General features: G+C 42.8%; 2 non-coding genes across 2 annotated transcripts; both read right to left on the reverse strand.

Moving 5' to 3' along the window:
- Positions 1-12,690: 12,690 nt before the first annotated feature.
- Positions 12,691-12,809, reverse strand: LOC124371642. Its single transcript, XR_006923253.1, has one exon. It is a non-coding gene; the product is annotated as a 5S ribosomal RNA (ribosomal RNA).
- Positions 12,810-13,172: 363 nt separating this feature from the next.
- On the reverse strand, positions 13,173-13,334 carry LOC124371648. Its single transcript, XR_006923259.1, has one exon. It is a non-coding gene; the product is annotated as a U1 spliceosomal RNA (small nuclear RNA).
- Positions 13,335-13,425: the final 91 nt, after the last annotated feature.

Raw genomic sequence — 13,425 nt, forward strand, 5'->3', positions numbered from 1 at the left:
GAAACTTATGTTTATAAACAGTGTAGGCTACAAGCCTCTGAAAATATTAATTGTTTAAATTTTGATGATATCAGTCAAAGTTCTGTAATGAGCAGGCCCATTGCTCAAATTGAGAATTTAAGCACAATTGAACACAGTGAATACGTAGAAGAGATAGACAAATTTACAAAAGCTTACTCAAAAATAATAGTTTTTCATTTTACAAAAATAATATCCTTTATTACTTTAGTGGATTTACAGTAAAAAATTCGTTCTATTATTAAATGTGAAGAATGTTGTACTTGCTTATAGAAAATGTACTCGTATGTTAGATTTAAGCTCTTACACTCATTTCTCTGATTGTGTGTCTACGGGAAAATTAATTAGAGTCTCTTCTGATGTTACGAAAATTGTAAAATGTTTGTACACCATTCTGACGTTGAATGAACAAAAATGTAAACTAGATACTAAACGTTTAACAATATTAGCCTGTAGAACGCTAGCTAAAAATGTATTTAAAACCCATTCTAGTTGCTATGATTATAGTGAAGATAGTCACCAAATGATCCTAGTAAAATTAATTGCCAATTTATTTTTCAAAATGTTGTGATTTTATTTAGCTAAAGAAAAAACATCAGAAGCTGCATTGGCCAGTCTTGGCATTCGCAAAAAACTAAACAAATTAGTTTTGTTTAGACATGTATTAACAGGCATTAAGTACATAGTTTTTATTTATGTTTGTAATATTACTTGCCAATAAATAATTTTTGAAGTCACTGTGTTACATAATTTTACCTTGTATTTTAAATTTCTAATAATATGGATACATGCGATGTTATAGTTTCCTTTTAATTGTATTAAAATTGCCCTGAGATCCAATTATGTCAGAATTGTACTCCTATTAACCCTTGCAATATTTGTAATTTTGGCTTATAGACGAAGCTTTACAAACATGAAAACCCTATAAAGCGGACGGAGAGCGCGACAAATGCCATAAGACAGTAGCGTAGCCAGAAATTTCGTTCGGGGGGGGGGGTCCGAAACCGGGTGATCCGTGGGACGTTTTGTGTGTTATTTGCCAATGAGTTCACTGGTAAAAGTTAAATACCAAAAATATGGAGACTTAGTAACTACGCCTTATAGAAAGTGGAAAGATGTAATAGGCAAATTCAACTTTCACAGCAACTCTAGTACCACAAATTTTCTTGTATAGCTACAAAAACGAAGTTAGATTCTGGCCGAGTAGAAGGCACCAAAGTGATGTTGGATTCACTGGATAAGAAAGAAAAAGAACAAAATAGAGCTTCACTCAAGCGTATAATTGACACAACTATATTCTGTGGAGAAAATGAAATGCCCCTTCGGGGACATTAGGCCACTGACGGAAGGAAACCCTTTAGAAAAGGAAGGCAATTTTCGAGTGTTGCTCGGGTACAGATCAAACTAACGGTCGGAAAATGCACCGGAAAAAACTCTACTGATTAGAAGTTCGTCTACTTTGGATTTCACTGATTGAGGTATTTATGAATGAGTTATAATGACGATTTTTATATCATTACACTGTAGACGAGTATATAATTATCGGAAAAAATCAAAATATCACTTTCGGTCGGAAATAAAATACACCTGACATTCAATACAGGACAAATTAATTAATTAAGTAGCTCAATGACAATTTAAGCACTTTTATGAAACCACTGCTATACTCGATCAATTTAAGTATTACCCAGGGAATATTCCCTGATAATTTTAAGTTGGCTAAAGTGTACCCTTTGCACAAGTCAAACACCTTTACTAATAAAAACAACTTCCGTCCGATATCCCTCTTGAGTGTCTTTGCTAAGGTACTGGAGAAGGTAGTTAAGGTAGCTCGTACACTTTCTCCAGGTAAACAATGTACTTTCTCAATGTCAGTATGGGTTTAGAGACGACAGGAGTATTTCGAATGCATTGCTTGATTTAAATAAAGAATTAAATAATGCAATCTCAGAAAACAAAAACTGAATGCTAATCTTTTTAGACCTCAGAAAAGCCTTTGACTCTGTTAATAGAAATAAGTTAATGAATAAATTAGAACAATTAGGTGTTAGGGGCATGGCCCTTACTTGGTTTCAAAGTTATTTTACCAATAGAAAACAATATGTCTCAATTTGTAATGTTAGTAGCGATGCAATTAATGTAGACTACGGTGTAGTTCAAGGTAGTACACTTGGGCCAATTCTGTTCTTATTATATATAAATAATATTTCCAAGCTAAATTTAAACGGAAAAATAACATTATTTGCCGACGACACACTTATTTTTCTGAAAGGAAATATATGGGCGGATGTGAGACGAGAAGCATTAAGTGATTTAATGTTACTGAAAAAGTGGTTTGATCAAAATGTCCTTTCCTTAAATATAACTAAAACAAAATGTATGCCAATCTCTTTGAATCCTCAATTGGATTATGTCTTAGGAAATCTGATCATACATAATTGTGGAAATCATAGTAACAGTAGGTACCTGTATTTGAGAAGCAATCGAAAAAATAAACTTGTATAAATATCTTGGCGTTATTTTAGATTTCCGTTTGAAATGGTCAGATCATATTGATTATCTCAAACAAAAGACCCGAAAGTATATCTTTGCCTTTAAGAACCTTAGGGATATTCTTGCCGTTCAAGAAAGGAAAATGGTATATTATGCATACGTGCAATCTCTTTTTGCATTTGGGATAATTTCTTGGGGGGCAGCTTATAAATCAAATCTTGATCCTCTGTTTACGGTTCAGAAATCAATTTTTAGTAAAAAAAATCATTAGCTTTTAAAAAATGTCATAGTTTTTTCAACATCCATTTTATGTCAAGAAACTAAAATGTTTACAATAAGACAACTTTTCATAAAATCTCTTTTAATACACATGTATACAAATTTAGATGGTTTATTTGAAAGAACTCAACACACCCATAACACACGTTACTCTACATCAACAGGAATTCTACCACTGCAATTAACTAAATCTTATTCAAACGCCAACTCATACTATCTAGCTCACGTGCTTTTTATAAATATGAGTAAACAGTTTCCAAATTTTAGTTTTTTCAACGAAATTTATACAATTATTTTTAAAAGGAAAGTTACTTCGGACTTCAGTTATTGAGGTAAACGTGGTATTTTTGATTGAGTTAGGACGACGAGTTTTTATTATCATTAAACTGTACTCGACTATCTATATAATTATCGAGAAAAAAATCACTTTCGGTCATTAAATACCGAAGAAAAGCTCTCTACAGATTCAAGTTTTGACGATTTTGGATTTCACTGGTTGAGTGGTTGAGGTAAAAGTGGTACTTATAATTATGTTAGGACATTGATTTTAGGTATTAATTCAACGCCGATTAATAAATATATAATTATCGAGAAAAAAAAACAAAAATAATCACTTCCGATCGGAATATACTAAGGAAAATGAAATAATACCTCAGCCAGTGAAATCCAAAGTAGTCGGAACTTCTTATTAGTAGAGTTTTTCCGGTGTATTATCCGACCGGAAGTAATTTTTTCAATTTTTCTTCAACAATTATATAGGTATTAGTCGGCGTTCAATTGATACCTAAAATCAACGTCCTAACATAATTCTAAGTACCACTTTTACCTCAACCACTCAACCAGCGAAATCCAAAATCGTCAAAACTTGAATCTGTAGAGAGCTTTTCTTCGGTATTTACGGACCGGAAGTGATTTTTTTCTCTATAATTATATAGGTACAGTGTACAGTTTAATTATAACAAAAATCGTCGTCCTAACTCAATCGAAAACACCACGTTTACCTCAATAACTGAAGTCCGAAGTAGTTAAAGTTCTAATCATTAGAGTTTTTCAGGAGTATTTTATTTCCGACCGAAAGTTATATTTTTATTTTTTCCCGATAATTATATACACGTCTACAGTTTAATGATACCTAAAATCAACGTCTTAACTTAATTCCAAGCGGTCATTTTACGTCTCCAAGACGAATTTGAACGAAGTGGTCGCTAATTTGAACTGTTCGCCGTGTTACTGTTCAGGTTACTTTGTGACGTCACGTGACCGGGCCCTATAGAAATAACGTGAACTATCCGAAAGGCCGAGCCCAAAAGTATCGTTTGATACTTTATGATTTAAACGAAAGGACAATTATGTTTTAACTACGGTCACTTTAATCAATTAAATCAATCAATTTAATGTTTGTAGACAAGAGTAATGATAAATCTCCTTTTTTTCTCCTGCTCCATGCTTCATTTTTTAATGTCTTAAAATTTCGGGGGGGGTCCGGCCCCCTGGACCCCCCCTTCGCTACGCCACTGCCATAAGACGCTATGCCTACAGTAGATGTGTGTCAATTACAACCAAAGGTGAGTTATCAATAAATTCTTTCAGGTTTACTAACACGTTATTGCTCCGAAGTTTATTTTTCGGAACTCTAGGTACTGATCGTACATGATCCTGTATATACCATTAGTAATATCAAAATTCTGCAATTCCTGAGGGTACCTTTCTCCGTTAATTTTCACAGGCACATTTTTGATGTTGCAGCTGTCAAATCTACTAGGATCTTTTGCCTGGGTGTTTGTTCTGTTTGTTTGAAGTGGGATTATAACAAATATAGGATTGTACACATTTCTGTAAACACTTGTAATATCGAAGCTGAAAACACTTGTACACCGGGCTCTGTTGCCTACAGGTGGTAGGGGGATCGGCGGAGCAGTTGGATCGTTTTTCACTACACGCAGCGCCTCATCCAGTTATGTTATACATAGATAGATTTACCTGAGCATTGGCTAAGTTGGTTTGAATTTCATTGTCATTTTCTGACGATTCAACTACTGAAATTTCGTGATAAGATTTAGAAGCAGCTAGAGATATTCCAGCAGTAAAATAAGATTTAAAAATGCTTACGGTGCTATCTGAACACCTTAAATAGCTTAAGCTGTAGCAAAATTGACAGAATGGGTGTGATCAAACTTTACATTGATCACATATTTGAGACGTTCCTTAAAGTTTACATCATAGTATTTTTTTAACTTTTTTAAAATTTAGAATTATACATGCCTTACACTCCTTTTCTTTAAGCCTTACACTAAGTTTCTTAATTGGGGCCTTATTTTTACTGCAATGCTAGCAAAAAATCTATTTTGAACAATGCATGTTTTATATTAGCATAACTTTGTGTTACGATCCAATTTTAGTGGCTTTCATGTGAAAAATCCTTAATAAATAGAGCGCAGTTTTCGTGATACTTGTCATCGTTGAATTTACAGTACACTGTACTATATTGATTTGTTCACTATTGCGGCCACTGTGAAAACTAACAATTCTATAGTTAGAAGGAAGCACTCTATCCAACACTGTTGGGGGGAGGGGTTACAATCCCCCAAAAATCCCACTGGAACGCCTATGCGTATAATATTCACTGTATTTTATTGCTTAATTCATTTTTTTAACTGGTGCAAATGTTGTTTTGATATTTGGGAATTAATTCACATGTTAGTAATAACGCTATTTCTAGTGTTTTTAATTAATTTGAAATTGAATGCATTGGAGATTTTCCAGACTTCTCTATTCAATTTTGTTTATAGCAATAAATGATTCCTTTTTTTTAAAATAATGTTTTATTACCATACTCTCTTCTTTTTTATCGTGTTATTTATTATTTTATGATTATATTACTTTTGTTGGAGTAAATATTATTGTTTCTTTAATATACTTTTCTCTTATAGAACATTGTACGTATTTGTATCTTTGAGTAAGCCACGTCAATTTTATGTTACCATGGGCGGTTTATATTCTTCTGTATAATATCAATTTGAGTTCTACTTTAAAATTGTAATAAGTGCTATTTTCTCGTTTTTGTTATAGGTACTTATTAAAGTAATGTAAAAATATCCACTAACGCTCAACCTAATCCCATGGAATCACATGTATTAAATATAACTCAAGTGTTTCTCATATAGAAATAAAGCTTCAAGGCAATTTTAAGGCATTTCGTTTTCATTTAGGTCATCTATTTTTCAAGATTCATGTGGAGATAGACAGACCTACAGACAGATAGTCAGAAATTAAATTTTGCAGTTCTTGGATTGATAGGCTTCGCTAAAGCTTATAGCAAAATCCTGAGCCCAATAGAAAACAAGGTAAAAATACACCACAGCACATGTTACGTTAATAGGCTTCGCTATGGTTAATAAAAAACCTATACAGCTCATTTCATGCTCTAGATGTCCTGCGTACAGATAGACATACATACAAATCATACAGAAAATAAATGTTTTAATCCGCCTGGCAGACAAAGAGTAATTATATAAGTGTACTGAATGATAGGCATAATTTACGCTCAGTTGAATTCCATAGTTCGACATGCACCATCGTAGATTCTGGTTTAAGTCGAAATGAAGTTTCATAAAAAATTCAAAGTGTATAGATGATATTTCTCTCAAAATATCTTGTCACATGATACATTCACATCATTAATCTGTGAGTTAGGTTTTATAGCAAGGTTTAAATTAAAGTTTCGGTAATTTAGTGAGGGCACTACAACTAAAAATGTGGTAAATTCATATATTACTACCTACTTTTAACATTGACTCCAGTCTTTTATAATGTATTCTTGCTCTAAGAAAAAAGCCTCACTTTTTAAAATCTCATATGATTACAAACAGTTTGTTTAACAATGTATTTAGCTATTTTCTCACTTCCATCATGATTAACCGTAAGAACAATGCAAAAATACCCAATAACAATGTTATACATGTATTTGTTCTCGTTACTATAATAGGTACGTACAAGACCAATGTAATAATAAAAATATTCACGAACGCTTTTACAAGTCCCAAGGATTGACATGCATCATCATAGAACTCAGTGTTACTCATATATAAATGAAACACCATACAATTTCAAGTCTACAGATGAGTTCGTTTTCGAGATATCGAGTGTGCATACATACAGAAACTTCCCAGTTCAGCCAATTTACTACTTGGTGAAATTTTTAAATCGCACACCACATTTTTTATTAACCCGCGAGTTGTTCTGAAGATTATTTTATTTCAAGTTTTATGACCCTGATCTTCTAATTATGCTTTACCAATTACCACCTCCTGCCAACCAACCATCGTGTTTGGTGGTGTTTTACGGGTCGTCGAAGGTCGTCAAAGGTCGGCTAAGGCGGCTATATTTTCTAATATAAATATTAGATGACCGCTTATGTAAATTTCCTTAGTAGTTTTCAACAGCGAGAACCTGTTGACAAATTGTTTGTTCGGTAACGACCCGGCGAGCGTTGAACTGTTTTCGTGTCAACTGTGAGCTGGTAAAACTATTTTCAACTAGACTCGACGCCAGGACAGATGATTTTCCCTTGTTAAACTAGTTAAAATCGTAATCGGAATGGTTTCAACCGGTGTTACCGGACGGATACGGCTATGTCTGCGGCAGCGTTTTCCCACCGTATCACTCGCCAACGGTTGTTATGAGAACGGCCCCGGCCAATTGACACTAGCGCTCCGCTCGCCGCAACCAAACTGTCCTGTTAGTTGGCATATCAGGGAGACGTGGACGAGTAAACAACTCTACTAGAGCGACATCGACCACGGATGAAGATGACGGAAGAGGGATCTGCCTCGGCGGTCCCAGTTGGCGGAACCGGTATACCGGAGCCGCTGGCGACACTACTGGGGTCCCGCGCGGCTTGCCAAGCGGGCCTCAGCGCTGTCTGCCCAAAAGGCCTTTTAAAAGGCCAATTCACCGCTGGACTACCCAGCAACATGTTTCCACCCGGGACGGGAGACCAGGGCCCGGGTGAAGTCCGGAATTTACCGGAGTCCTGTTGTGCAATGTGCCAGGTGAGCCCGCACCGGTCAGCCGACCGGGCCGCGGGATCCCAGCACTGCACTGCTGTTCAGGCCAGCACAAATATTCCACCCAGGACATGTCAGGGCCCGGGTGAAGTCGGGACTACCCCCGAAAGCTGTTAGGGTGCAGCGACCAAGTGCCAGGGGAACCTGCGCTGGTCAGAGGCCGTAAAAGGCCATTCTAAAGGCCACCCAGCCACACCGGGTTCTTCTGCTCCGGCTGCCGAGCCCACGGTGCTGACCTCGAATGCGGCCTCCGACGGGACCCTCTCTCGCTCTACCGCAAGCCTGCGGAAGAGACAGGCGGCTCCAGCATCGGATCTCCCATCGAAGAGTCGACGGACGGACAAAGAAGATGACCAGGCCATGGAGGTGGAGCGGGGCCCCCACATCCCACCGATAATACTTGACGTGCCCAAGGGGTGGGCAAGCCACGCAGTTACACTAAAGCAGCTCGTGGGCGGTGACCTCGAAGTCGTGTGCACGGCTAGAACGCTCAGGCTGAAGACCACAACCGTGGCCCACTTCAGGAGCATCCAGCGCTACCTCCAGGAGCAGAAGATCCGCTTCCACACCTTTGCGATGACGACGGAGCGGCTTCTGAAGGTCGTGATAAAGGGGTTGCCTTCAACCCTTACCCCGGAGGAACTGAAGGCAGAACTCCAAGCTGACAGATACGGCATGGTAGAAGCGAAGCTGCTTAAAACAAGGAGGGGCCAGCCGACCAGCTTGTGGATTGTCACACTACGTGGAGGCGATGATGTCAGGCCTCCTGCGGAAATCTACGGCCTGACAAACATATTGTTCTGCAGGCTGGAGGTCCGCAAATATACCAGGTCTGGCGGACCAATCCAGTGCCACCGTTGCCAGGGATTTGGCCACGGCTCAAGCCACAGTCATAGGGAAGTACGCTGTGTTCGCTGCGGAGAGGGTCACCCCGCTAGCCTCTACTCTAAGGAATCCTCCACCCCGGCAAAGTGCTGCAACTGTGGTGAGGCCCACGCGGCAAACTACAGGGGTTGCGCCGCCTTCAAGTCGGAGCGGCAGATGACATACTCAGCGGCAACAAAGGCTTCTCTAAAAGTTGCTCCCAGGACCAAGCAGCCTAAATCTCGTCCTGCACCAGTCACGGTAAAGACACCGGAGATCAAAAACCCCCATGGGCCAAAGAGATTCCCCAGAGGCCGGCTGTGAGGAAGAGGAATTCCAGCAGGTGCAGCGGCGTCGTCATCGCCCTCCGCGAAACCCGCTAAACCGCGGAGCTCGGCCTGCAAGGATCCAGGACCAGCAACGTCAACATGCTACCGCCCGCCAGCAACCAGAGAAGCCCAGGAAAGAGTCTCCACCCACCGCCACTAGATCCCCAGCTCCACGCCCCACGCCTCGACTACGTCTGGAAATACCAAAGACGGCCCCCAGTGTGGAAACGGCAACCCCCCTGCCCCCCACCGACATCCCAACGACCAAACAGCCTGCTGCCCTCCTGCCTCAAGACCTCAAGGCAGGAATATCGGAGATGATCTCCCAGCTGACCAGCATGGTTGCGACGATGTCGCGACTCATGGACTTGTTGTCCGCCTCCATGCATGGGTAAGCTGAGAGTCATCAGCTGGAACTCCGATGGGGTAGCAGACAAGAGGCTGGAACTCAGCCAACTACTATAGGACTTGGATGTGGACGTCGCCCTTCTCCAGGAGACCCACTTCAGGACGTCAGACCGCTTTAGCATCCCCAACTACCAGGTGTACCGCACCGACCGGCAGCTCCAGAACATCCATCGCAGCGGAGGCTCGGCGATCTTAGTACATCGGCGAGTGACTCACCGTCACCTGGCAGCAGTCCCTGTTCCAGGAATCGAGATCACTCGGGTTGCCGTCCAATACAGTGGAACTGAACTGGAGATAGCCTTGGTATATTACCCGCCTCAGAGGATCATCCAGCCACGCTGCCTCGATGCCCTGCTACGACCTGGCCCCTGCACTTGTTGCCGGGGACCTCAATGCCAAGCACCTGGACTGGGGATGCCGGAACTCCAACTCCACCGGCAGAGAACTCCACCGTCTCCTGGAAAACCGTCGCCACATCCAAGTACTGAGTCCCGAAGAACCGACACACTACAGCTACAACGGACGTCATCTTCCAGACATACTGGACATCGGTCTAGCTGGCTCACTTGCCGGCCACATCGAGGTTTTCGCGGTGTCTGATCTTTCATCAGACCACGTGCCAGTTGTCTTTGACCTGCCAGACGACGGAACTATAGCCTATCCACCGGCTCGCTCCACCAAGGTCACCTGGCACAAATACGCGAACTACCTCGCTAACAGGCACCGACCGCCACCAACTCCTGCCGACTCACCGGACCAGCTAGACCGACAAGTACTCGACCTGACGACCACCCTCCAGGAAGCTGTGACAGCCTCGTCATCACCTCTCTCCAGGACGGACATCGCACCACCTCTACCCGAGGATTTGAGAGAGGAGATACGTCTTCGACGCAGACTGCGAAGGGAGTATCAGCAGTCCCGTTGTCCCCACGCCAAGCAGACCTTCAACCGCCAGGCCAGGAGGTGCTCGCGTCTCCTGGCGGAACATAGAGCGGCAGCGTGGGACGACTTCGTGGAGCACCAAGCTGACGGTGGTGTCGGCGGCATCTGGAAACTCTCCAGAGCCCTTCGAGGGGAGAAGAAGACGACGCGGCCTCTTCACGGCCAGCGTGGTATCGTCTACTCCCCTGGAGACCGAGCGGAAGCCTTCGCCGACACCATGGAAGACCAATTCTCCCCACACGCAGACGTCTACGACGAGGACACCTGCGAGATGATCGAGGACTTCCTGGAAGACTACCAACCAGAAGATGACGACCCGTTGCCACTTGTGACCACTCTCGAAGTGCAGGACCACCTTCGCCCGAAGAAGGCCCCTGGCCCGGACTCCTTGGGGACTCCAGCATTGAAAAATCTGCCGGCTTGGGTGATTGTCACGATCACCTGCATCTTTAACTCATGTTTACGCCTGGCCTACTTCCCGACCACCTGGAAGGATGCCAAGGTGATCATGATTCCCAAGCCCGGCAAGGACCCTCTCTTCCCGGAGAATCACAGGCAAATCTCTCTCCTGCCTGTGCTCTCCAAATCCTGGAGACAATCGTCCTGACGAGGTTCCCTGAGGAGTTCTTCACGTCTATCAGGACTGAACAGTTCGGATTCCGCTCTGGACACTCCACCACTCTACAGCTCCGCAGAGTATTAAATACCATCACTGGAGCTGTGGAGAGGAAGCACCACTCCACTTCGGTCCTGATAGACGTTAGCAAAGCCTTCGACAAGGTATGGCATGAGGGACTGCTCTTCAAACTCACAGAATCCCCGTTGCCTGGCAGGATCTTCAAGCTACTCCGAAGTTATCTCCACCTCCGGACCTTCAGCGTCAGCGTTGCCCGATCCGCCTCCACGACCCGCCCAGTGACATCTGGTGTGCCACAGGGATCGGTCCTCGGCCCGATCCTGTACCTGTGGTACACAAACGACTTTCCGTTCGCTCCGAGAGTGCAGCTGTCCTTGTATGCGGACGATGCGCTCCTCACGGCCACGTCTGCCAACCTGAGGATGGCTTGGATTCTACATCCAGCGGCAGCTGCACCTACTGGAGCCCTGGTTGACCAAGTGGAGGATTAAGGTCAACGTTGACAAGTGTGAAGCGATAAACTTCACCAGGACAAGGAGACAAGCCGACACCTGCCTCTCAACGGGGACTACATCCCTTGGAAGGCGACAGTGAAGTACCTGGGGGTACTCCTGGACTCCAAGCTGACGTTCACTCCCCACGTCAAGAGGATCTGCGGCCAAGCGAGGAAGGGCACCGGCAGCATCGCTCCCCTGCTCAACTCCACGAAGCTACCGACCAGGACGAAAGCCCTGCTCTACACGGCTTTGATACGACCAATGCTCACATACGCGGCCCCAGCATGGTACTACCTCACCTGCAAGACCGCACGGAGACAGCTGCTCGCAGTCCAGAGCGTCTGCCTCCGGCGGGCCACTGGGTCGCCCTGGTTCGTTAGGAACACCGTGGTCAGGGCTTCGTCCAACGTTTCTACCATCAGGAGCTTCGTGGACGGACTAACATCCAGACTAGAAGAGACCCCAGCATCTTCACCGTGGGAACATCTACTACAGCTCAGTGCCCAGGGGGTCCCCGCACTTCGTCTTCCAATGGAAGACTGATAGACATCGGGAAGACTACGACCACTACCACCACTACTACACTGAAATACTACAACATATTACTGACGAGTAGCAAAAGCTACTAGGGCTTTGACCCTTGCTTACACTAAGCAAAAGCCAAATCGGCAGAGGCTTAGAAAGACGTGGGGGAACAACCCCCCACAGTCACAGTAACCTAACCTGACCTGACCTGTTAGTTGGTCGACTCGCCGCACAGGTTTCGCGTCCAGCGCCCGGTACGGTTACCGCGGGACGGCGACCGTCACTTTGCCTTCGCTTGTCGCGCGACCGCTAAAACGACTGCATATCTCATAAACCGTAATCCGAGCGAGACCGTCTACTGACAAGTGTATTTTAAAATTCACCTGTTGCCACTATTACACAACAATTTTGATGGTGTTTACTGGTTGGTATTAAAATAAAATAAATTTAATTCACAATATTTTCTTAACCGCGTATTGATAGTCTGTTTTTTCATTAAAAATTTACTTATTTGCCACAAAATTGTAGGGCTCAAAATAACAATAATAATCGTTTAAAAGTACAAGAATGTAGAATTGTAATGTAAAAATACAATTATTGAATTTTAGAAAAGAAAAAAATTACAAAAAAAATGCCAACAGCACGTGGTGTTCCCAAGCGGTCACCCATCCAAGTACTAACCACGCCCGACGTTGCTTGACTTCGGTGATCGGACGAGAACCGGTATATTCAACGTGGTATGGCCGTTGGCGAGAGACTAACTGATCTAGACGATCCATAGGTTACTTAAGCGTTCAGTAGTGAACAAGAACCATTATTGGTGGTACATATTGACACGAAAACAAGTGTTTATATTCGAATCACAGTTTTCATTGTCGGAATACACACATTTAATTAATTATTCCTATTTATTTATGTATACATTTTACTATTCTAGGTTGTCAATATTATAATTGCACGTATCGACTTTGGTGGGAAAACTGACTCATTTAATATTTTATTTATTATAGAGACAACTTTAAAATGTCCTTGTGAAATTATTTTAAAACCGTAAGATATCTTTTTTTTCTTCTTCTTCTTATTTTGTTTTCTCGACAAGGCATCAGTGGATAATTAGGGACGGCGCGAACGCAGTCCCCGCTACCAAAAATTACGCGCCCGAGATACCCACATTTGGGGCATTCGCAGGAGTCAGCCCGACCGTAGTGCAATGGAAAGGCCTCATCCTGGGGGAACCGCCTTCGTGATCACGGTAACCCCTACGCCAGGTAAATATGAATGTACTTGCCCAGACAATTGGTACCCACCAAAACGACAGTTTTATCTGCCACCGAGAGGCAAACGGCAAGAGTTGGTTTCTATGGTAA

Source organism: Homalodisca vitripennis, unplaced genomic scaffold, assembly GCF_021130785.1.
Source record: "Homalodisca vitripennis isolate AUS2020 unplaced genomic scaffold, UT_GWSS_2.1 ScUCBcl_1780;HRSCAF=5830, whole genome shotgun sequence".
Lineage (NCBI taxonomy): Eukaryota > Metazoa > Arthropoda > Insecta > Hemiptera > Cicadellidae > Homalodisca > Homalodisca vitripennis.